Below are 22,582 nucleotides of genomic sequence, written 5' to 3' on the forward strand. Positions count from 1 at the left end.
TGTAAAAGATTATGAAGTCCTAAATTAGTCAAAGATGTGCAAGTTGAAAAAAAAATAAGGTTTGAATGAAATAGATTTTGGGGAAATGAAATACACAAGATAACACCATAGTTATGAGTTGTTCTCCAAACTAGAGAAATTCAGAAAACGTATGGTTATGGAGTGAAAATATCTCAAAATCTGTTTTGGAAATGAATTGGTGATGATTCCAGGTCATCTAATGAACAGCTTCTTATGATCATTATCACCTTCATCAATAACCACTTCTTAAGTGCTTACTGTGTGTGTCAGGCTTGGCCTAAGAACTGGATATTTTAGGAGTGAAGAATACCAAGTCTCATTCCTCAAAGAATTCATTTTCACAATGATCTCTGTTTTGCTCTAATGAACACTTAGGTATTTATAAGTTAGATATAGTGTGTATTTCAAATATCCAGTTGAAAGTTCCCAAGAGGTAGTTGATGATATAAGACTAGAAACAAGGACTGGGTATATAGTTTTAATAGATATTACATAGAGATAGTAATTGGACCCATGGGAACCATGAGCTCACCATATGAAAGGGTATGCTTTTTTCCCCATTATATTATAGTCTCTTTTGTAATCTATCCAATCTTTGGCCAAGAGAAGCAAAATTTTCAGTCACTTATTTTGAATCAAAAATTGTTGATTAGTTTCAAAAATTAAAATCTTTAAAAATCTGGACATTTAAATATGAATCTAATGGTGATATAAATAGTGTGAAACTCACCATTGTAGATCGTGTAAAATGCCACATGTAAACATTCAGGATACTTTTTTAAAAGTAACTTTAAATAGATGTTCATGTATTCCAGTGTAGAAAAATACAACTATTCATAGACTCATTTTGATGATTTTAAATAATCTCAAATCATTTGCCAGAGAGGTAGAGCTGTAGTTGTAAATTCTGGAATCTGGAGCAAATTCTAGTTATTTTGTGAAAAGGGCAATCATGATCTAGAGGACTCTTTCCCAGATCTCCACTATGTTCTGTTCAGTTCTGTCTGGGAATCGTGGGACATTTATTCTTGAGGTCAAACGTGTACAGAGAAATAGTATATCTCCAGAAGAATCTATCTGGATTAGCCATTACTGTGTGGTTCAGAAATGGTGAGGAATCACCATTTTAATAAAAAAAGCTGGAGAGATCTCTAGAAGCAAAGCAAAATTTATTATACATTCTCAAGAGAAGAGCGTCCCACCATTTGAGCAGACAATCAAAGGGAAGAAGCACAGTCTGGGGCAGGGTCAACACTTTTAATCCCTAACACAAATACCTCCTCCCACCACTGACTCTCATCCCCATTGGCTGAGGAATTTATGTTCTAAACCCAGAAACTATCCAAGAAATTGAATTTGACCAATAAGTACATAGTTGCCCATATTTGACTGAAATAGGGAGACGATGATGTCATGGGAGGATAGCAGGGATGGGGCTTAAGTATGCCCTTGGCTCAATGCTTAAAGTCCTTCAGGCCTACTCAAACTCTGAAGTAGATGAAGCCTTACTCGATTTTCACAACTGTCTTGAAAGATCTCACCTCATCTCTTCATTATCATGCTCAAACTCACCAGACATTTCCTCATTAAACTGTAAGCTCCTTAAAGACAGGAACACTTCTACCCTTCTCCATTCTTTGTATCCCTAGCATATAATACATTGCCTAACATAATAAATGCTTTTAAAATACTCATATATTGACTGGCTGATTGAATGCAGTCACTATATTCCCTTTCCCTCCCTTTAGCTATGGTGGAATATAGAATGCATGAAGAATAGGGATGGGAATAAAAAAGTGCCATAGATCAAAACCCAGATTGCCCCTCCTTAGTTAAAGCCCAAAAAACACAGCTAATATTGACTAACTTCAGAATGAGCATTGGCAAGTTTGTCTAGGGCACGCTCTCTAAAGAAATTTCTAAATGCAGAATGTTAAACAAAAATGTCTGCAATAATCTTCATAAATTTTCTCCTAAAGAACAACTTGCTATTTTTCTTTCCCATATGCATGTGGAATTGTGAGAGTGGATTAGCAGTGTAATTATTAAAGGGATCCTGGAGGCATGCATTGAAATTATAACCTTGTTAAGAAAATGCTAGAGGGCAGAGCAAAATTATCATCACTTGCCTTTTTTCCCTCTCGTGGTTAATAAACAACTTGCTTTTGTTTGTTTGTTTTGCCTCATACACATCTATATCTACTATATTTATATCTTCATATGTCTGTGACTCTAATGTTGCATATTTCTATGGCTCTATAATGGTATCTTGGCACCCACAAACACTCATTAGAATAAAAACAGAAACTTTTATCTGCTTTCTTTTTCCAGTCTTTTTTTTTTTTAATTATTCATGCAAGGCAGTGGGACTGAATGCTAATGAATTAATAATTGGAGCTGTTTCACACAGTCACTTCCTTCATATGCTAAACACTCTTGCCAACATTTCCTACAAAAGCTTACCTGGAATTTGCTCTTGGCTTTGTCAAATGGAAATATCTGGGGGCAGTGAGAGCACTTCTACATCACAGACATAAACCTGGGCGGCTTTTTGTTCATTTCCTGGAATCACAGATGTGAAACTGGAAGTAACCTTGAGATCACTGAATCCAACTTACTCATCTTATGTAGGAAAATGGGCCCAAAAGATGCTAAGTGACTTGTCCAAGTTCACACAGGTGCTAAGTGGCAATGTCAGGACTGAAATTCAGATTCTTTGAGGATGAAGTCGGGATGTGTTTCCTTGTCAATCACTGTGTCCTTTGAGAGAGCAGAGATCCACACATTGGATATCCTTCCTTACCTGAAATACAGCTTTGCTGTTGTTACTGTTCAGTCATTTTGGTCCTACCTGACTCTTTGTGACACCTTTGGGGGTTTTCTTGACAAAGATTCTGGAGTGGTTTCCCATTTCCTTCTCTGGGTCATTTTATAGGTTTGAAAATTGAGGCAAACAGGGTTAAATGGCTTTCTAAGAGTCCCATAGTTATTAAATGCTTGAAGCTGGATTTGAACTCAGGTTTTTCTGAATTGGACCTAGAGATTCATCCAATACAACACCCACTTGCTCCATAGTCGGGTATCCTCAATAAGATAAAAAAAAAAATCCCTTCTGTTTAAAGTTAACTCCCCCCACCCCCCTTCAATCTTCATCATTATTATTTGTAAACAGAGCAAAGTATTTCTACTTTCTTGAGCTTCATACTACTAACCACATCCAACCTGCAGTGATTAGCTCTGGAAGACAGACTCTAAAGTGAGGCAACCAGCATGATGAAGTTACTTGAGATTATGGGAAAAAATAAAAAAATAAAGAACTAAGAATAATTTAGTCTAGAGGAAAGAAGATTTAGAGGAGACACAAAAGCTAATATATTCAAGAGAAATTATCTAAGCTATAGATAAAGTAATGGAGTTGAAGTCAGAACTGGATTCAAATGCCAGTTTTCCTATTTACTGGCCATGTAAGATAAAGCAGATTAATTAAACCCTTTGGGTTTCACCTTCTTCTATGCCATATGAGGGGATTGTACTGAAGACCTCCAAGTTTTCTTGGAGTTTCTTGAAACTTTGCATGTATGTGGATTCTGTGTGATCCTGTGACCTTTAGGTGTACAATTCAGCTTATTCTACTTATTCCCACAAAGTGTAATAGGTGAATCCTCTCTCTGTTTTTCTGTTTTTCTCTCTTCTTCTGTCTGTCTTTTCCTGTTCCTCTACCTCTTCCTCCTTTCTCTATCTCTTTGTCTCTACCTCTATTTCTCTGTCTCTGTTTGACTCTCATTCTCTCTGTCATTATATCTGTCTCTCTATGTCTCTTTCTGTCTCACTATATTTCTCTGTCTTTGTCTCTGTCTCTGTTTTTGTTTCTCACTCTGCCTCTATCTATCTGTTTCTCAGTTTTTCTCTCTGATTGTTTTTCTGTCTCACACACACACAGAGAGAGAGAGAGAGAGAGAGAGAGACCCCTCTTACCTCCTCAGTTTCTATACATTTGTTTATCCTACTTATGCAAATAAATCCCAAATATTCATATCCAGCTCTCATCTGACTCCTGACCTACATTCAGGTCAATATCACATCGTATACATATCTTCACCTATGTGCCATAGACATTTCTCACACATCTCCAAAACATCATCTATTGTCTCTGCTGCTAACTCTTTGGCTCCTCATAATGTCTTTTCTTTTGCCTTTCTTTGCATCCATTATTCATTTCTTTCTCACAGGGATAGAACTGTGGTTCAGGATGTCATCGCCTTTTTCTGGAATCATCACAATAGCTTCCTTTTTCTTACCCCAGTCTCTCCCACCTCCCATCTATCCTCTATGAAGCTATAAAATACTTCTTCTGAAATCACAATCATGAGAAAGGGTCACAAAGTTAGGAAGAGTGATTCTGATGGGTTGGACCTTGAATTGATTAGGGATGTATAGCAGAATTGCCTTGCCATAGGGAGGACCCAGATGAGATCATGTAACAAAAATTAGGAGTGAACCCATTTAATGTTTTCATGAATATTTCCAGCTTTATTCAGGAGCATGTGATTAGCAATGAGGCAACAGGTGACACAAACAATCTAAGGCCAAGATGAGGCTTGGAAAGTCAAGACTGGGGAAAAGATAAGGGTACAAGAGCCTCAAGACAAGAGAATAGTGTCAAGTTAAATTTGTCCACCAAAGGGTCAAAACAGAGAAGGCAAGCAAGTAAAATTGATGCAGTGATGATAGAGAAGAAATGAGGGATGAAGGGAGTTGACATCATGGTGAGGAATAAGATCAGGAATTGCAAAACAGGAAAGACGGGATGATCGAAAAAACCCATAATTAGATGAAGTAATTTCTAAGTTTGAACACAAATGAAAATGGAATCCTTGTGGAGAATGGTAAGAGCAAAAGTATAATCTTTGTGTATGTAGCTGAAGTATGGTGAAGGAGTATTTGTGGGAAATAATAAGCTGAGGAACTGGAAAGTTGGTCTATTGGAGGGAAAATCAATATGTATGTGGAATCCTCTGGTTCACAGGCATGAATTGGGGAGGAAGACGAAGGGAGGGAAATAAGGACTGATAAAAGCCTGAGCTAGGTCAGCCCCTATACTCAGTGCTTTTTACATATATTATTGGAAGAAAGATTATGAGGCTGGCACATAAATCATTGAGAAAAAAAAAAGGACAGAGGAAAAATAATCACATATCAAAAGACTTATAGTTGGAAATTTAGTCAGGCACTGTTGGGCCACAGTTCCCTTCTAATTGTCCTGACTCAGCTTCTCTAATTTTCCTGCCTCAGTTTTCCTGAATTGTTCTGCCTCCGTTTCCCCAATTATTCTGCCTTTTTCCCCTAAATTGTTCTGCTTTAGTTTCCCCAAGTGTTCTGCCTCAGTTTCCCTAAATCGTTCTGCCCTAATCCCTCTGTTTGGAAGCTCTCTCCTGATCATTAGGACTGATATAACTTAGGGTTAGTTACTCTAAAGTTATAAATTGTAAATGTATAAACTCAAGATAAGGAGGAGTTCAGACTTCCTGGCTCCTAACTCCTCCTAAGTCATCAGAATGTCTGGTGCCTCTCCCCACCCTGTCAGAATCAGATTGATAGTAAGTTATAGCTGTCAGTGCTCTGATTCCACCCCTGCCTCAGTCTATCGCCTGGTAACTTGGAGCCACATGCATATATATGTCATTGAGAACTCACTTTCATTCGCTGCTGGATTCTTAAGGACCATAGTCTCATTCAGCCCTAGGACCAAACCATGGATCCATTTGGTTCTAGTAAATCTTTCCCTCTCAGAAATCCAAATAAAATATTAAAAACTCTCTCATCTCTATCTTGCCTCAGTTTCTCCAGCATTCCATCATGGTTTGAAGCTAGTTGTTTCTGACTCCAAATTGGTATCCTATCTATTTCCCCTGGCACTTTGAAATCTCTAGAGGGAAATTCAAGTGGCACCCTCCCACCCTCCCATAATCATCCCTCCCTAAACACACTCCAGCCTCATTTACTAACTGAGTGACCCTGAACAAGTCATTAACATTGTTTGCCTCAGTTTCCCCATCAGTGAAATGAGTTAGAGAAGGAAATGGAAAATCTCCCCAATATCTTTGCCAAGGCAATCCTTAATGGCACCACAAAAAGGTGAACACAACCAATATGACTGCACACCAACAATTTTTCCATCAAAATGCTTATTTGCAAATCCTCATTTATGCTGAAAAAGAAAACAAATCATTTTGCAAAATGTACTCTTCCCTCTCATTCCCTTTTTCATGTGCTTTTGTGGGATTCTCTAGTGATCTGTGTTCATGTTTAATCTTCTAAATAGGGTTGATATAAAAAGAGCCTATCCTAACAGACAGGCCGCAGGGTGTGATTTTGTAACCCAGCTAGACAGTGTGAAGACAGAAAGTGTCTGATGAAGTGGAAGACACTTTGGGAAAGTGTCAGAAACATTCAGAGGCAGGCAATGTGGATGTTTAAAAAAAATGACTGCTGTTATCTCTACACAGAGGTCATGTTCAACTGTTTGCTTTTTGCTTTGCACATCATAGGTTCAATAAATGCTTTTGGAATGAATGAAGGAAGGAAGGAAGGAAGGAATTGAAAAAAGAAAACAATTCCTCATTAAGAATGTTTGCTTCCTGTTGCTTAATACAATAGGAAGTCAGCTTTCAATCTCCATTTTGGTTTATTTCCTACAAGATAACTTGTATTCTCAAAAAGATTTTCCCCCTTCTCTCCCTTAGAAATCCATGTGACTTCTTGTCAAAAACTTGTGTTTCATGGCACATAAATAAAATATAAGACTTGGGAGAAAATAGTTACTAAAGGAAGATTTATGGGAAGAAAGTACTTTCAATTCTTTGGTCTCCAATTTTTATTTTCAGTTGTGTATGACTCTTTGGGATGCCATGTGGGGTTTTCTTGGCAAAAATAATGGGGCATTTTGCCATTTCCTTCTCTAGCTCAGATAAGGAAATTGAGGCAACAGGGTTAAGTGGATTGAAACCCAGATCTTCCTGATTATAGACCCTGAGCTCTATCCACTGTACCACCCAGCTGCCTCAGTTTATACCAGCTTAATCCTTTTTGTGAAGTGATTGGGATCAGACCAGATTTTATCAGCATCTTCCAAATGAAAGACAGCTCCTTTTCATTTTTTTTTCTAGTTTCAAGCCGATAATTAAAATTCATGACAGAAAGTTGAGAATCAGAATTTACACTGCCCTTAAAAATTCAATATACCCATTTCACAGAGATAGAAATTGAAGTAAGGTTATATCACTGCATATGTTTTTCAAGTTTTCAGCCCCTAGCAGATCAGCAGCTCCTGAGTATAAGGAATTGAGCATTCATGATCACACAGAGACTACCTGTTTTATCTTCCTTATTAAGGAGAGGTGAGGGATCCTAGATGCTTCAGTTACACTCAAATGAAGAAGCACTTTGTTCAGATTAGACAGCAAAGAAAAAGGAGTCAGAGGTTCTGGGTTGGGATTCTGGCTCTCCTTATATGAGTGTGTGTAAGTATTTTAACTTTTTTGAGTCTGTCTCTTTCAAAAAAGGAGCAAGGGAGACCAGAAGGTATTAAGGTTGCTGCCAGTCTTGTAAATATGATTAAAGAAATAACATCTAGTTTGAGATTTGCCACAACCCAAAGATGGAACTGTTAGAGAAAACATTTTCCTCATTTTACAGATGGGGAAACTGAGGCATGCAATGATTAATTTTCTCATTAATGGTGTCCAACTTTTTAATGGTATCCCATCTTTCTAATAAATTATCTCAATTTTCTATGGCTGAAAGACATATGTGAGGACCTTCTTTGAAGTGAGCTTTGCAGTGAATGTGACCTCAGGCAATAGACACAGACACCTTGGAACCAGGCTTACGTTTAATTATGCACTCCTACATCACATAGGAGAGAAATGTTTAATGGAATTGTTATTATTGCTTTTCAACATCAAGTTTAACATGTTTTCAAAAATCAACCAATCACCATTCAACATTATATTCTACTTTCCAAAGCTGGAAATATATTTAGATATTTAGTGAAACTTTTGCATGTTACAGAGGGGGAAACTGAGGCATAGAGAAGTGGGGGAGGTGATTTCTCCAAGATCCTATTAGTGAATAAAAGGCAGAGCCAAGCTAGTATTTGACTATGAATCCACATTTTCCCTCCAGATGTCTATATCTTGTCAGTGGTAGGAGAGCTCTTTCTACTCTGCATGTCCCTACTCAAAAAAAGTGAACAGCTATGTGTAAAGGAGGATGGTGTTTGGAGGGAAGGGAAGCTAAGTACTATTGGGCACAAGGCTTCTCAGAAGGAAATAGCAGAGAAACATTTAATTCCAATTCTGTCTTCAGATTGGTGTAGCCTCCATCTCAGAAGGCCTTAGGCTCGCACCAGTCCATCTGTCAGGCACAACAAGCAAATCAAGCAAGTGGTATTGATTTTCACACATTTGTAGTATGAGTGCTGTGTGGTGGATGTGCCTTAACCAACATCATTATACAATGGGGGAAAAATACTGCAGAAGGAGGAAATGGGAAAACTATTAAGAGGTATTAAGAAAAGTTGCCTTTTTCCAGTGATTGCTCTCTAGAGCAATCCAATCCCTTATGATGTGACCCCTAGAGAAAAAGCAGAAGTCAGGCTCTGCCTGAAAGTGGCTGAGTCTAGAGTTAGAGTAACTTGATTTACTCTGTTTCACAGAATCACATGATTTTAAAGTTAGGAAATCATTCAGATCAACTAACCAAGCAAACCCCTTCCATAAGTATCTCTTGTACAAAATGAGGTCATCAAACCTTTACTTGAACACCTCCAAAAGGGCAAAAATTAAATCTCTTTGATGCATATGTTCTATTTATTAGGAACTATAAGTTGTTTGCAATATTTATTTTTTCTTAACATTAAGCTATTTTTTAGGGCAGCTAGATGGAGCAGAGTACTCAGGAAGATCTGAGTTCAAATCTGTCATCTGATACTTAACACTTATTAGTCATGTGATCCTGGGCAAATCATTTAACTTCAATAGCTTTGTCATAAATACATGAGTGAATAAACATTAAACCTTTTTTTTTTTTCTTAGAAGTTCTCTCAAATAATGTTCCTGGTTGAAAGTTGGAAAGTAAAAAATAGGCTTGATGTTTAAAAAATAATAATTGTATCCCCTAAAGTTCTGTCATTTCTTCCTTTCCTCTCTGCTCCTCACCTCTCTATATCCTATTTCCTTAAGTGACGTCTTAGGGTCTGAATGATTCAGTTATCATCTTTATGGTGAGGATTCTCCAAACTACTTCCTTGGCCCTAGGTGCTTTGCTGATCTCTAGTTTCATATCTCCTAGGGTCTTCCAAACATCGTCAGCTGGCTTTCCAGTAGATGGCTTAAATCGGGCATGTTGAAAACAGAATCAATCATCTTTTGTTCCACTTAAACCATCCCTTAAAAATGCCACAATTCTTCCAGACACTTAGACTCCCAATCTAGTTATCATTCTTGAATATTTATTTTCTCAGCTTCAATTGCCCATCAGTTGTCAAGTACTATTAATTCTCCTTTTGTCCCAACTCTTGTGTGGGTTCCCTTGAGTCTTGTGACTGTGTCTTTGTCCTCAAGCAGATCTCAGTAGTTCAGGCCTGGACGACTGCATTGGACTTCATTTCGCTCTCCCTGTCATCTATCTCCCTGTTGCTCTCACTTTACTCCACACTCCATTAAGATGTCAAATTGTTCTTCCTTCAGCATGGGATAGGCAATGCCATCCTTCTGCTTAAAGAACTCCAGGGGCTCCCTATCACCTCCAAGCTCAAATAGAGCATGTTCCAGTTAGATTTCAAAGCCCTTCATAACCTCTCAACTCAAAGGTTTTGTTTTTTTTTTTCCTGAATGTCCTACTGGTCCAAAGATGTTTTAATATTCATCCTGCTCTTTGGTTTCCTTCAAATATCAAATTTCAAATTCAAAAAATCAAAATCAAAACTCAAATGTCAAATATAAAATAAAGAAGAAATATTCCTTTTTTAGCAAGACCATTGCAATCATCCAGTGTCTTAGTGCCATCTCTCTAAGATTATATCTGGTTTATTCTGAACACACACACACACACACACACACACACACATATATATATATATATATATATATACATATACACACACACTCTCTCTTTCTATAGATATGTATGTTTTTGGCATACATATAATATTCAGTATATTAAATATATACTATATATATAAACATATACATATAATTGTAGCATATATATATATGTATATCATCATTATATACACATACACACAGTTTATGTATAGTGTTGCCTATTGTGTCTCCCCCATTAGATTGTGAGCTCCTCAAAGACAGCGTTGACTTTTGCCTTTCCTTTAGTGAGAAAGTAGTACATAGTACTTGTTCTTAGTACATAGCTGGTTGCATAGTAGGCACTTTTTTTATATATTGACTGATGGATTGGTCTTTCAGATCCAAATGCATTAAATCTAAAGTTATCTTTTTCATCTTATAGCCTTTCACTGCTTAAAACATTCTTATCATGTGTCCTTTAAATCTTCTCTTTACCAAAGAGGGGGAAATTAGTCATTTTATTTCATTGATCCTCACTTGATATTCCTTCAAAGGCCTTGACCATTGAGTTTAGCCTCCACTGGACACTTTTTAGAATCTCAGTTTCTCAGAACAAGAGACAGTGTGTGCTTGGAGGAAATGTGCAAAGGGACTCTCACTTTCTTACTCCTGTTCTTGACCTCTCCCAATGAAGGCCAATCTAGCAACAGCTCTGTTAGCTACCACTTTCCATTATTGTTATATATTGGAGCCCATATATGGAGCACATTTGTAGCCCAATAAAACTTTTTCCCACAAAAACTACCACCAAAATGCCCCCCTTAGATACTCTGAATTTGTTACTTTAATCAAACAGATTTTTCATTAGTCCATTAAAAATGAATTGAATCAGGTTTAGCCTTGTGTTTCAGAATGCAACTAGATGGTGCAATACAAAGTGCTAGGCCTGGAGTCCAGAAGATCTGAATTCAAATCCAAGCTCAGATATTTAGTAACTATATGTCCCTGGGCAAGTCACTTAATCCTGTTTGCCTCAGTTACTTTATCTGCAAAATGAGATAGAAAAGTAAATGGAACACTATTGTAGTATCTTTGCCAAAGGAACCCCAAATGGGATAGCAAAGTCTGAGATATAATTGGATAACAACAAAATTGGATATGTACAGTTTTATTATGTATAGCTAGAGAAAAAAGCAGGGAGTTACAATAGTGGGAAAAGGAAAGAAAGATACCTTCCAGATTAAAACTGGACAATGGCTCAGTTAGAGACAAAAGCTGAATGGAACTCTTGGTTGTTGAAGTAGTATTATAGTATGCAGAAATGAGTTTAGGCCAAATCGTGGTGGAGACAAAGCTTGCCTTGTACATAGTAGGCACTTTATAGATATATATACTTTTAACATTAAAGTTAATGACCTGGTTCTTTGCTGTTCTTCACTGTCCATGAAGCCCTCTGGTGAGAGCAATAAGTTAAACCATTCCATGAAATGAGATTTCACTTGGAGAACTTACTCTGGATTTTATGTCTAACATGAATGCTTATAATTCTGCTTGGCAAGTGTCCAAAGGAGAAGGACATAGATGTTATGAAGCAGTCATACAATTAAAAATTAGAAGAATACAAGTTAAAAGCCTTTCTGAGTAGAGGAATCAAGATTTGGAGGAGGTTGAACTTTCTTGGGCCTCCACAGAGCAAACAACAAACCTTTTTCAAGTAAGCAAAATTAGGCACAGGGGAAGTCCCAGTTGGGGTTTGATTCCTATTTCAACAGGAACCAATGGAAATGGAATAATAGGGCCAAGGTCTTAATACACAATCTCTTTTCTCAGGAAAAAATAGGACAAAAAGTCTTGTGCATTCATGTGTGTGTGTGTGTGTGTGTGTGTGTGTGTATTTGGGGAGAAGATGGGTATTTCAAGCAGGAAAAATCTTGTTTTTGTTTCATTTTATTTTTATTTGGGGAATGGTAATGGTAATTTTTGGTTTTTTTGTTTGTTTTCAAGAAGAGATTTGTTGAGTTGGAGTCAAATGAGTGGATGTAATCTTTCTGACTGAGGGCCCAGGTCCTCTATCCTGGCCAGCATGGATTTTTGTTGCCATTGCTTCTGCTGGCTTGAGCCTCCTTTCAGCTTCCCTTTGGTGTGCTGAGGTTGATAAAATGAAAGCAAAGACTGAACATTAATCCTTACATTTAGCACAGAGTGGATGAATAAAGTCTTCTTTACTCTTATTCTTTCCTCTATAACTTGTAAGGTGTGGAAACACAGGCAAGTCATTTTCCAAAGGCAAGTTGCTGAATGGGATAATATTCACATAATCCCTGCCAGACAGAATGATCAGAAGCTTAAGAGCCACAATGGATGGAAAGCCCTTTTTTCACAGGACCATACAGAGGAAAGTGGGGAGAGAGAGAAATGGGGGAGTCTCATAAAATTTTGATCTAACACCCTAACTTCTAAAGGTACATACACTTCAAAAGTTGTTGCTTTATTTAAAAAAAATAGATATCTGGAACATTATGATTCATTCATATGATAATTCTCTACAGGCACTTATTAAGCTCCTACTCTATACCATTCACTGTGCTAAACATTGAGGCAGTATGAAGAAAAATGGAGACATTTTGCATTTCAGGATCTAATATTTATTGCCCTTCCATGTTTTTTCCTCTTCTTTTTTCCCCTCTCTCTTCTCTCTGTCTCTGTCTTGCTTTCTCTCTCTCTTTCACTCTATATCTGTCTTTGTCTCTCTGTCTCTGTCTCTGTCTCTCTTTCTCTCTCTCTTTCACTCTATATCTGTCTGTCTTTCCCTCCCTCCTTCCTTTCCTCTTTGTCTCTCCCTTCCTCTTTCCCTCCTTTTCCTCTGTCTCTCCAATACCACACCCTGACCCTGTGCCACTATAATAGGACAATCTGGCATCACTGAGTTGCCCAAGGTCACACAGCTATTAAGTATCAGGTATCTGAGGCTGGATTTGACCTCAGGTTCTCTTTATTCCAGGGTTGATGCTCTATTTACTGTGCCACCTAGTTACCCCATGTCATATATACATATATTTCTGCCAGTAGTGGAAATGTTTGTGGTTTGAAGAAATGTGCTAAAGACCTAACTAGATACACACACACACACACACCTACATGCACAGAGAGAGAGAGACAGAGAGACACACACACACAGAGACAGAGATAGAGAGACACACAGAGACAGAGAGAGACAGAAACAGAGAGACAGAGAGAGAGAGAGAGTTTTCTAAGAAATAGACTTTAGGTTTCCTTTAATGTGTTTTTGCTTTGGCATTGAGAGTTTTGCTGGACAAAGGAAAATCAAATACAACCCGGGGTCCTCTTGTATATAATTTTCCTTGGTTGAAAAACATTTGTTGTTTGCTTCATAAAAGTTCTTTGCTTCCTCAGTCAGGAAAGTCACACATCTCAATGAATGACCCTCAACCCAGGGAAACTGGCAGGGTTCTAGAAATTGACAAAGAATCTTTCTGGGATTTCTCCCTTTTTTGGCATTTGCCAAGGTGACTCATCTACCCCCTTTTAGTTATCTCTTTTTTACCTCTTTCATCAAAAGATTTTTAAAACTGAGGAGGAAAATTGTAATTCGTGTCATTCTAGCAAACATTTAAATAGCAAGTTATCAGAAAGGCCTCATTTCCAAAATATATAGAGAATTAACTCTAATTTATTAAAAATCAAGCCATTCTCCAATTGAAAAATGGTCAAAGGATATGAACAGACAATTCTCAGATGAAGAAATTGAAACTATTTCTAGTCATATGAAAAGATGCTCCAAGTCATTATTAATCAGAGAAATGCAAATTAAGACAACTCTAAGATACCACTACACACCTGTCAGATTGGCTAAGATGACAGGAAAAAATAATGATGATTGTTGGAGGGGATGCGGGAAAACTGGGACATTGATGCATTGTTGGTGGAGTTGTGAACGAATCCAACCATTTTGGAGAGTAGTTTGGAACTATGCTCAAAAAGTTATCAAACTGTGCATACCCTTTGATCCAGCAGTGTTACTACTGGGATTATATCCCAAAGAGATTATAAAGAAGGGAAAGGGACCTGTATGTGCACGAATGTTTGTGGCAGCCCTTTTTGTAGTGGCTAGAAACTGGAAACTGAATGGATGTCCATCAGTTGGAGAATGGCTGAATAAATTGTGGTATATGAAAATTATGGAATATTACTGTTCTGTAAGAAATGACCAACAGGATGATTTCAGAAAGGCCTGGAGAGACTTACATGAACTGATGCTGAGTGAAATGAGCAGGACCAGGAGATCATTATATACTTCAACAACAATACTATATGATGACCAGTTCTGATGGATCAGGCCATCCTCAGCAACGAGATCAACCAAATCATTTCTAATGGAGCAGTAATGAACTGAACCAACTATGCCCAGAAAAAGAACTCTGGGATATGACTAAAAACCATTACATTGAATTCCCAATCCCTATATTTATGCACACCTGCATTTTTGATTTCCTTCACAAGCTAATTGTACAGTAATTCAGAGTCTGATTCTTTTTGTACAGCAAAATAACGTTTTAGTCAGGTATACTTATTGTGTATCTAATTTATATTTTAATATATTTAACATCTACTGGTCATCCTGCCATCTAGGGGAGAGGGTGGGGGGAGGTAAGAGGTGAAAAATTGGAACAAGAGGTTTGGCAATTGTTAATGCTGTAAAGTTACCCATGTATATATCCTGTAAATAAAAGGCTATTAAATAAAAAAAATAAATAAAAATAAATAAAAAATAGCAAGTTATCAGGTCCCCAAACTACTGCATCTATCTGATCTCATTTGATCCTCAAACCAATCCTGGGAAAGGGTTGCTGTGGTTAATCTTATTTTATAAGTGAAGAAGCTAAGACAAAATATTGTTAAATGATTTGGCTAGGCTTGCCCAGCTTCTATGTTCTGAGGCAGAATTTGAACCCAAGATTTGCTAATTCAAAATCCCCGTCTCCATCCATTGTGCTGTGTTGGCCTCCCTTCCAACTATGGGCTCATTTGATTTTGCAAAATTAAAATATCAGGGGGCAGGAAATACTAGAAACTTTGAGTTTCTGAGTTAGTTGTGCCTTCTCTTTTGTTTTTTTCCATATCAACTCTATAGTCCCTTGAAGCACAGTGAAACAAACAAAAACAACAAAAATCTTAAGTTTACATTCAAAAGACCTGGATTCCAATCCCAGAGGTCTCATTTACTAATTATGTGACTTGACTTCCCTTTCCTGGATCTTAGTATCCTCCTATACAAAATGGGAAAGTTGACTTACATGGCTTCGTAGTGGCCTTGTAATGCTAAATCTCACTCTTTGTTTCTCTATCTCTGTCTCTCTTTGTCTTTATATCTCTGTCTCTTTATGTGTCTCTATCTTTTTCTCTGTTTCTGTCTCTGTGTCTTTCTGTGTCTCTCTCCCCTGCCCTCAAAGTAAAATAATCTGCATGTGCATTCATGCATGTGTGTGTGTGAGTGCAATAAAATAAACATATATGCATTGGCCCAGGACCAACATGACCATGTTTTTTTCCTACTCATACATTTGATATCAAATATCAATTTCTTCCCGTCAAATGGAGATAACAAAAATACTTCCTTAGACATGGTGTCTGTTAGAAAGTCTCTGCAAAGGAAAAGTGTTTTGTAAAGAAAAGTCCTGTTTACATATATCCTGTAGATGATACAGGAGAGAATGCTGGTCTAGAAATTGGAAAGATGTAAGTTCAAAACCCGCTTCTGATGCTAACTAGCTGGATAATCATGGGCAATTCATGCACCTCTCTCAGGTTCAGTTTTCTTATCTCTAAAATGATGCTAATAATAGCACCTAGCTCAGAAGCTTGCTCTAAGGATCAAATGAGATAATATAAGTAAAGTGGGTCGCAAATCTTGAAATACTACCTATATAAATGCTGCCTATGATTAAAGCCACAATGGATACTTGAAGATAAGAAATAAAAAAGCCAGTCTTCAAAGTCAAGAGATGAAGTCTTTAGCCAAAGGCTTTATTTTTCCTCTGGGTCTCACCTCCAGCTGGAGCTCTCTTTAAAACAGCCTCTAGTTGCCTCATATGGAGTCTTGGCAATTCTCAGGAACAGGTGATGCTAGAAGAGAATTAGTTAGAAGAAGTTGAGGTGAGAGATTGATAGACTTATTTTTGAAGAGAAATCTTGAGCTGGCAAATTGTAGAATACCCAATAGCCTCTGTTGTTTATATATCATTCCTTCTATCATGCCTTTATTTCTGTCTTGTTATTCTCATCTTTTTTTTTTTCTTTAAAAGAAATCAAGATTTGCTTTCTAAAAATTAATTTGGAGACACATTAAAAGAACAAGTGTCTGATTTACATCACTGAATTCATCTCAGAGAATCACATGAATGTTTCTAAAGTTGGTTTTATCACCCGTTGTACTTTTTGTTATTGTTTGTGCCAAAAGTTGTAGCATTTTTTTTCCACTTCTAAAATTAACAATTTGTTTTCCTTAAAATCATCTACCGGAAAAAAAAATAAACAAAACTTGGTTCTTCATCTGACACTTTGTGGAATAAGTAGGTACATGTGTCAACTAATTAAATATCCTAATTTCAGTTGAGAGTCTACCATTCTAAAGTGAAAGCACACAGAATCTATTACCGTGTTACTAGTGCATGATTTTAGACATCAAATTCAGATGAATATTCTACTAATTTTCTGTGAAAACATTTCTTTTGTGGACCACTTTCTCACTGGGGAAAAATGTGAAATTTTTACTGAGATAGAGGGGCTCCCTACTATGTGGATCCATTCCTATTCTCCATAGATGCAACTGCTCCCCTCTCCAAAATATTTATTTTGTATATCTTGTAGGTGCTTATATATCAACTTGTTTCTTTCTCTGAAACAATGTAAACTCCACGAGGACAAGAATTAGTTCATTTTTTTTTGTTGTTGTTTCTTTTTATCATCCATGTCTGCTGCAGTGCCTGATACCTAGTAGATACATAATAAATTCTTACTGCCTCATTGATTGGTTGGTTGGTTTTTATTTACAGACAGAAAATATACTGAGATAAGTCATGTATATGAAAATTCTATGATGCTACAAGGAAAAAAAAAAGGATGTCGAGAAAAATTTTTTTGACGTTCTTTCTTTAAAAAATATTATTTTTACTTTTATTTTTAAATGTCGTTGAGTACATTTTTATTCTGTAAATAAATAAACGTCCAGAAAGAAGATGAATCATGGTAAAAATTTACATAGTTAATATTACAATCCAGTTCTTTTTTTACTCTTGACTTGGTTATTTAAAAAATAACATGTTAGCAAGTTCAATTATCCAGGGCAAAATAAACCAGTAGATAATAAATAAAATTTTAAATTGCTTAGCCTGAAAAACTCTTAAATGTTGAGTCATCCTATATGGGAGTATATTTACTTAATTTCTAGGCATTATCATAAGCTCTATTACCAGGGCAGGCTGCCCATAGGAGATGGTATTTGGACTGAATTTTGAAGGATAACTTATTCCAAGAGACAAAAGGGAGAAAAACAATATGCTTTCCTTATATGGAGGACAGATGGAACATAGAGTATGTGACAGGGGAGTAAGAGGCAATATGTCTGGAAAGGTAGCCTGGAAACATAAAGTAGAGGACTTTGAATACCAAATTATAGAGTTTCTATTTGATCCTAAATGCAGCTCATAGGGACTGGAATTTTATGAACAGAAAAATAACAATGTCAGATCTGTATGTTGGGGAAATACTTCAATACTTCTGTGGAAGATCATTTAGAAGGCAAGAAGGTCTAAAATGTGAATGTTCAGTGAAAAGACTATAAGAATAATCTAAGTGAGAGGGAATGAAGGATTTGACTGGGGAGGGAGAATGTCTCTATGAATAGAAAAAAAAAAAGAGGACAAATATTAGAGATGCTGCAAAGGGAGAATGGGAAAGATTTGGCATCTAACCATGTGTGGTTGATGAGGGAGAAAGAAAAGTTGACACGACTCTGACATTTTGAAATCGTGTGATTTAATGTATGGTGAAGCTTTCAAATAAAATAGAAAGGAATGAGATGACTTTCATTTGGGGCATGTTAAGTTTGAGAAATTTAAAGAATATCAAATAAAATACCTGCAAAGACAGTTGATGTAGGACTGGAGTTCCGCAAATACATCTTTGTAGAAGTGCTAACAAAATCTGTGGAAGCTGAGGACATCATGAAGAGAGAAGCTATAGAAAAAGAAAAGGACAAATCACATGCTGGAGTCTTGGTGGATGCCAGTGTTTAGGAAGCAAGGCATGGATAATGATCCAGAAAATGAGAATGACTGAAAAGGATTGGTAAAACAGGAAGCAAAAGATAATTTGGTGTCAAAATCCCAGGTGAGGAGAGGGCCAAAAGGTGATCAATAGTACCTAAAGCTAAAGAGGAATGAGTGGGAAATTCATTTTAGCACCTTAGTGATTATTGCTAAAATTGTAGTGAATATTTTCAATTTAATGTAACATTAGAAGCCAGATTTCACAAGGCTGAGAAAAGGAAAAGAAGAAAGGACATAGGGAACAAGGACTTAATCCGTACTTCCATGTGTCAAGTGCTTTGCTTAGCACTTTATAAATAGTATCTCCTATGATCCTCATACCCATCCTAAGATGTAGATGTAGTTATTATCACTATTGTAAAGTTAAGAAAACTGAGAAGTTAAGTATTATAGGTTCAGGTTTATATAGTTAGTAAGTGACTAAAAGTTGAAATTCAACTCAGATATTTGGACTCCAGACTCAACTTTCTGTCTACTTTTTCCCCTTCCCCCAAAAGTGGATTACAGAGTATATCAATAAACTGAGCATACAGTTAATAAATACAAAACAAACAAGCCTATATAAAGAATAAAATTTAAAATCCTCAAATGAATATTAATTTGGAAATTCTGAAAATCAAAGGAGAGATAAATAAAAGTAAAAGTAAGAAAACCATTGAAGTAAGACAGATAAGCTATTGCTTAATTTGATTATTTTTTTAAATACCAGTATCAAAAATAAAAAAGGATATATTTTCCACAAATAAGATGAAATTTAATTAAATATAAGGACTTATTTTGCCCACTCATATCCCAACAAATCTGACAATCTAAGTGAAATCAATGAATATATATGTGTGTGTGTGTGTATGTGTGTGTGTGTGTATGTATTTAAGTATCCTATTTCCTCTTCTCTTAATCTGATATATATATATATATATATACATATATAATACTTAAAATAAATTTATCATAGAAAAAAATTGAATGAGGCATAAATGAGTTTTCTGAGGAAAAAACCCACCAGATTAGAAGAATTCACAAGTGAATTCTACAACTTATTTAAAGAATCATTACAACAATATGTAAAATATTTGGGAAATAGGCAGAGATCTATCAAATGCCTTCTACAATAAAAATATATTTTGATACCTAAGCCAGGAAAAAAAGAACTATAGACTGATTTCATTAATGAATATTGCTGCAAAAATTAAACAAAATACTAGCAAGAAGATTATAGCAATAACAAAGATCATACACTATGACTAGGTAGAATGTTTATTAGGAATGTAGGATCAGTTAAAAATTAGGAAAATTCTTAGCATAAGTGACTGTGTCAATAATAAAGGCAACAAAAATCATTTAGTTATTTCAAAAGATGCAGACAAAACTTTTGACCAAATACAATATCCTCATTCTTCTTAAAAACACTAAAAACCATGGGAAGTAGCATCTGTATAAAAGCATCAGTGTAAAATATTGTTTTATTACTTAACCCTGAAGAGTCACTTCATCTGTGAATGCCCTAGTGTTACCCTATATTTCACATTGCTAGTCTCTCCTAATTCCCAGTGTGTCAGAGTATCTCTGGTCACTGACTTTGCAGTGTGAACTAATTCTACCCGGCTTGCGTCCTCTGAGGCCTTCAGAGATCTCTGGCTATGATTTCTTGAATCATAGTTTAATAACCGATAGAGCGCTCAAGAACAGCCATGTGCAAAATTAAAGACTTTATTATACATGCTCACATAGTGCCTGACTTGTTAACTCCTTAGTGAACACGTGGTCTGGAGACCCACATGTTTATTATCAAGCTCCTTACCTCTCTTGGCCATCCATCCACTTGGCTCAGCTACCCCAGGATAAAGAGATCAACTTCCTGCTGGCAGTGGGCTTAAAAAGGGTCTGTGAGGTGACACACACAGTTAATCAATGAGGGAGCCATCTCCCATTATGAAACTATCTAGATATGACAAGAGCCCTGCCCATGGGGCAGTCCCTAGCCACAGAAAATTACTTCTGGGCCACTCAAACCTCCTCTTGCACTGTGCCGGCCCATTTAAAGAACCCTTATACATCAGTAAGCATTGTCTATTATTGAAATAAACTAGAAGCCCTTTCATTAAAATCAGAAGTGAAATAAAGATGCCCATTATCACTACTATTATTCAATATTGTAATGGAAATGCTAGCAATAATAAGAGAAAAAAAGAAAATTGAAAAAATCCCAATAGGCAATGAGGAAACTATTCTATCACTCTTTGAAGATCATATGATTATATACTTAAGAGTATCTTAGAGGATCAACTAAAAAACTAATTAAAACAAAAGCTTCAGCAAAGTTGCAGGATATAAAATAAAATTACGTAAATCATCATCATCTCTATATTTTACCAACAAAGTCTAGCAACAAAAGAGAGAGAAACTTCATTTAAAATAATAGATAATATGCAATACTTGGAAGTCTACCTGCCAAGACAACACAGAAACTCTTTGAACACAAATACAAAATACTTCACATAAGTAAAGTCAGTCTTAAACAATTGGGGAAATATTAATTTTTCATAAGGTAGGTTGAGCCAGTATAATGAAAAAAAGGGTCCATTCTACTTTTACTTATTTGATGCCTTACTAATGAAATTACTAAAATAATTTTATAAAGCTAGAAGAAATGATTGAAAAATTCATCTGAAAAAAAGACAAAGAATATCAAAGTAATAAATTTAGAAAAAAGTGAAAGATGATGGCCTTGCAGAACCAGATCTCAAACAGTATCATAAGAAAGATAACCATCAGAGGAAATTGATACTGCCTAAAATAAATAAATAAAGTGGTATCAATAGAATTAATTAGATACAAAATACATTATGTAATAAATGATTGTACTAATCTAGTGTTTGATAAATTCAAAGATTAAAGTTTTAGTACAATAATTCATATTTGACAAAATTACTAGCAAAACTAGAAAGCAATTAGATAGTGAAAAGGTGCACATAAAAATCTTATGCTGTACACCAAGATAAGGTTGAAATGGGTACATGATTTCAATATAAATTAATAAAATTGTAATGTTGGAGATCATGACAAATTTTATCATATATGGATATATGAATAAGATAAGAATTCATGCCCAAAGCAGAAATCAAGAGCATCAGGAGATATAAAAATGAAATTATTTATTATATATTTTTTTTAAATTGTACAAACAAAATGAAAGCAATCAAGATTAGCAGGAAAGCAGGAAAGCATGGGAAGAGGGGGATAGTTTCCTGACAAATACTTCCTTTCTTAAATAAAAAAGAACTGAGCCATTTTTTAAGAAAATACGTCATTTCCCAATTGGTTAAAGGATCAAGACATATGAACTGAGACTTTTCAGAAGAAAACCATGAAAAATACTCTAAATCATTATTGATTAGAGAAATGCAATTAAAACAACTCTTAACTTCTTCCACCTATCAGATTAGAAAATATATCTGTAGAGTAAATTAAAAATATTGGAAGGGATATGTAAAAAAAAGTGGGGAACTAATGTATTATTGCAATTCTGAAACTGATCTGACCATTCTGGAGAGCAATTTGAAACTATCCCCAAAAGGCTATAAAACTGTGCTTACCCTTTGAGCCATTAATATTATTAATATGTCTGTATCCCAAAAAGATCAAAGAAGAAGCCGGGAAAAAGACCTTATATGCACAAAAATATTTATGGAACACCATGCTAGGCAATCCTGTGCCATTGTCTCCTGTGCTTCACAACCTATTTTAAAGTTCTTCAGAGAAGCCTTGAAAATGTCCTTGTAACATTTTTTTTAACTTAACCAGAACATCTGCCTTAGAGTTTTCCATAAAATAGTCTTTTTAGGCAAAAATATATTTGGGATTTGAACACAGCAGCCAGGTGATTGAAATGAAGCTCTCTGCAGTACAGTGTGAAAGCTTGGTTCATCTCAGGAAAGGACCTCAGGGTCCAATACCTTACCGTGCCAATATTAATTAAGACAATTCAAATGGCCACAGTTGAGTTCCTGGCTTATTGATGGTATACTGTCCAGGTTTCACAAATATGCAACAATAAGGTTCACACAATTACTCTGTAGGCATTCACTTTGATGGGGAGTCTAAAAGGAATATGGAAAGACATTTATG

At 36.0% G+C, this 22,582-nt stretch overlaps 1 protein-coding gene across 2 annotated transcripts in view; it reads left to right on the forward strand.

Annotated features, from left to right (window-relative positions):
- PCDH15 (protocadherin related 15) overlaps positions 1-22,582 on the forward strand; it is a 2,067,151-nt gene that overhangs the window by 1,302,581 nt on the left and 741,988 nt on the right. The gene's annotated exons all lie outside the window — the stretch shown is intronic.

This window comes from Sarcophilus harrisii, chromosome 2 (genome assembly GCF_902635505.1).
Source record: "Sarcophilus harrisii chromosome 2, mSarHar1.11, whole genome shotgun sequence".
Classification (NCBI taxonomy): Eukaryota; Metazoa; Chordata; class Mammalia; order Dasyuromorphia; family Dasyuridae; genus Sarcophilus; species Sarcophilus harrisii.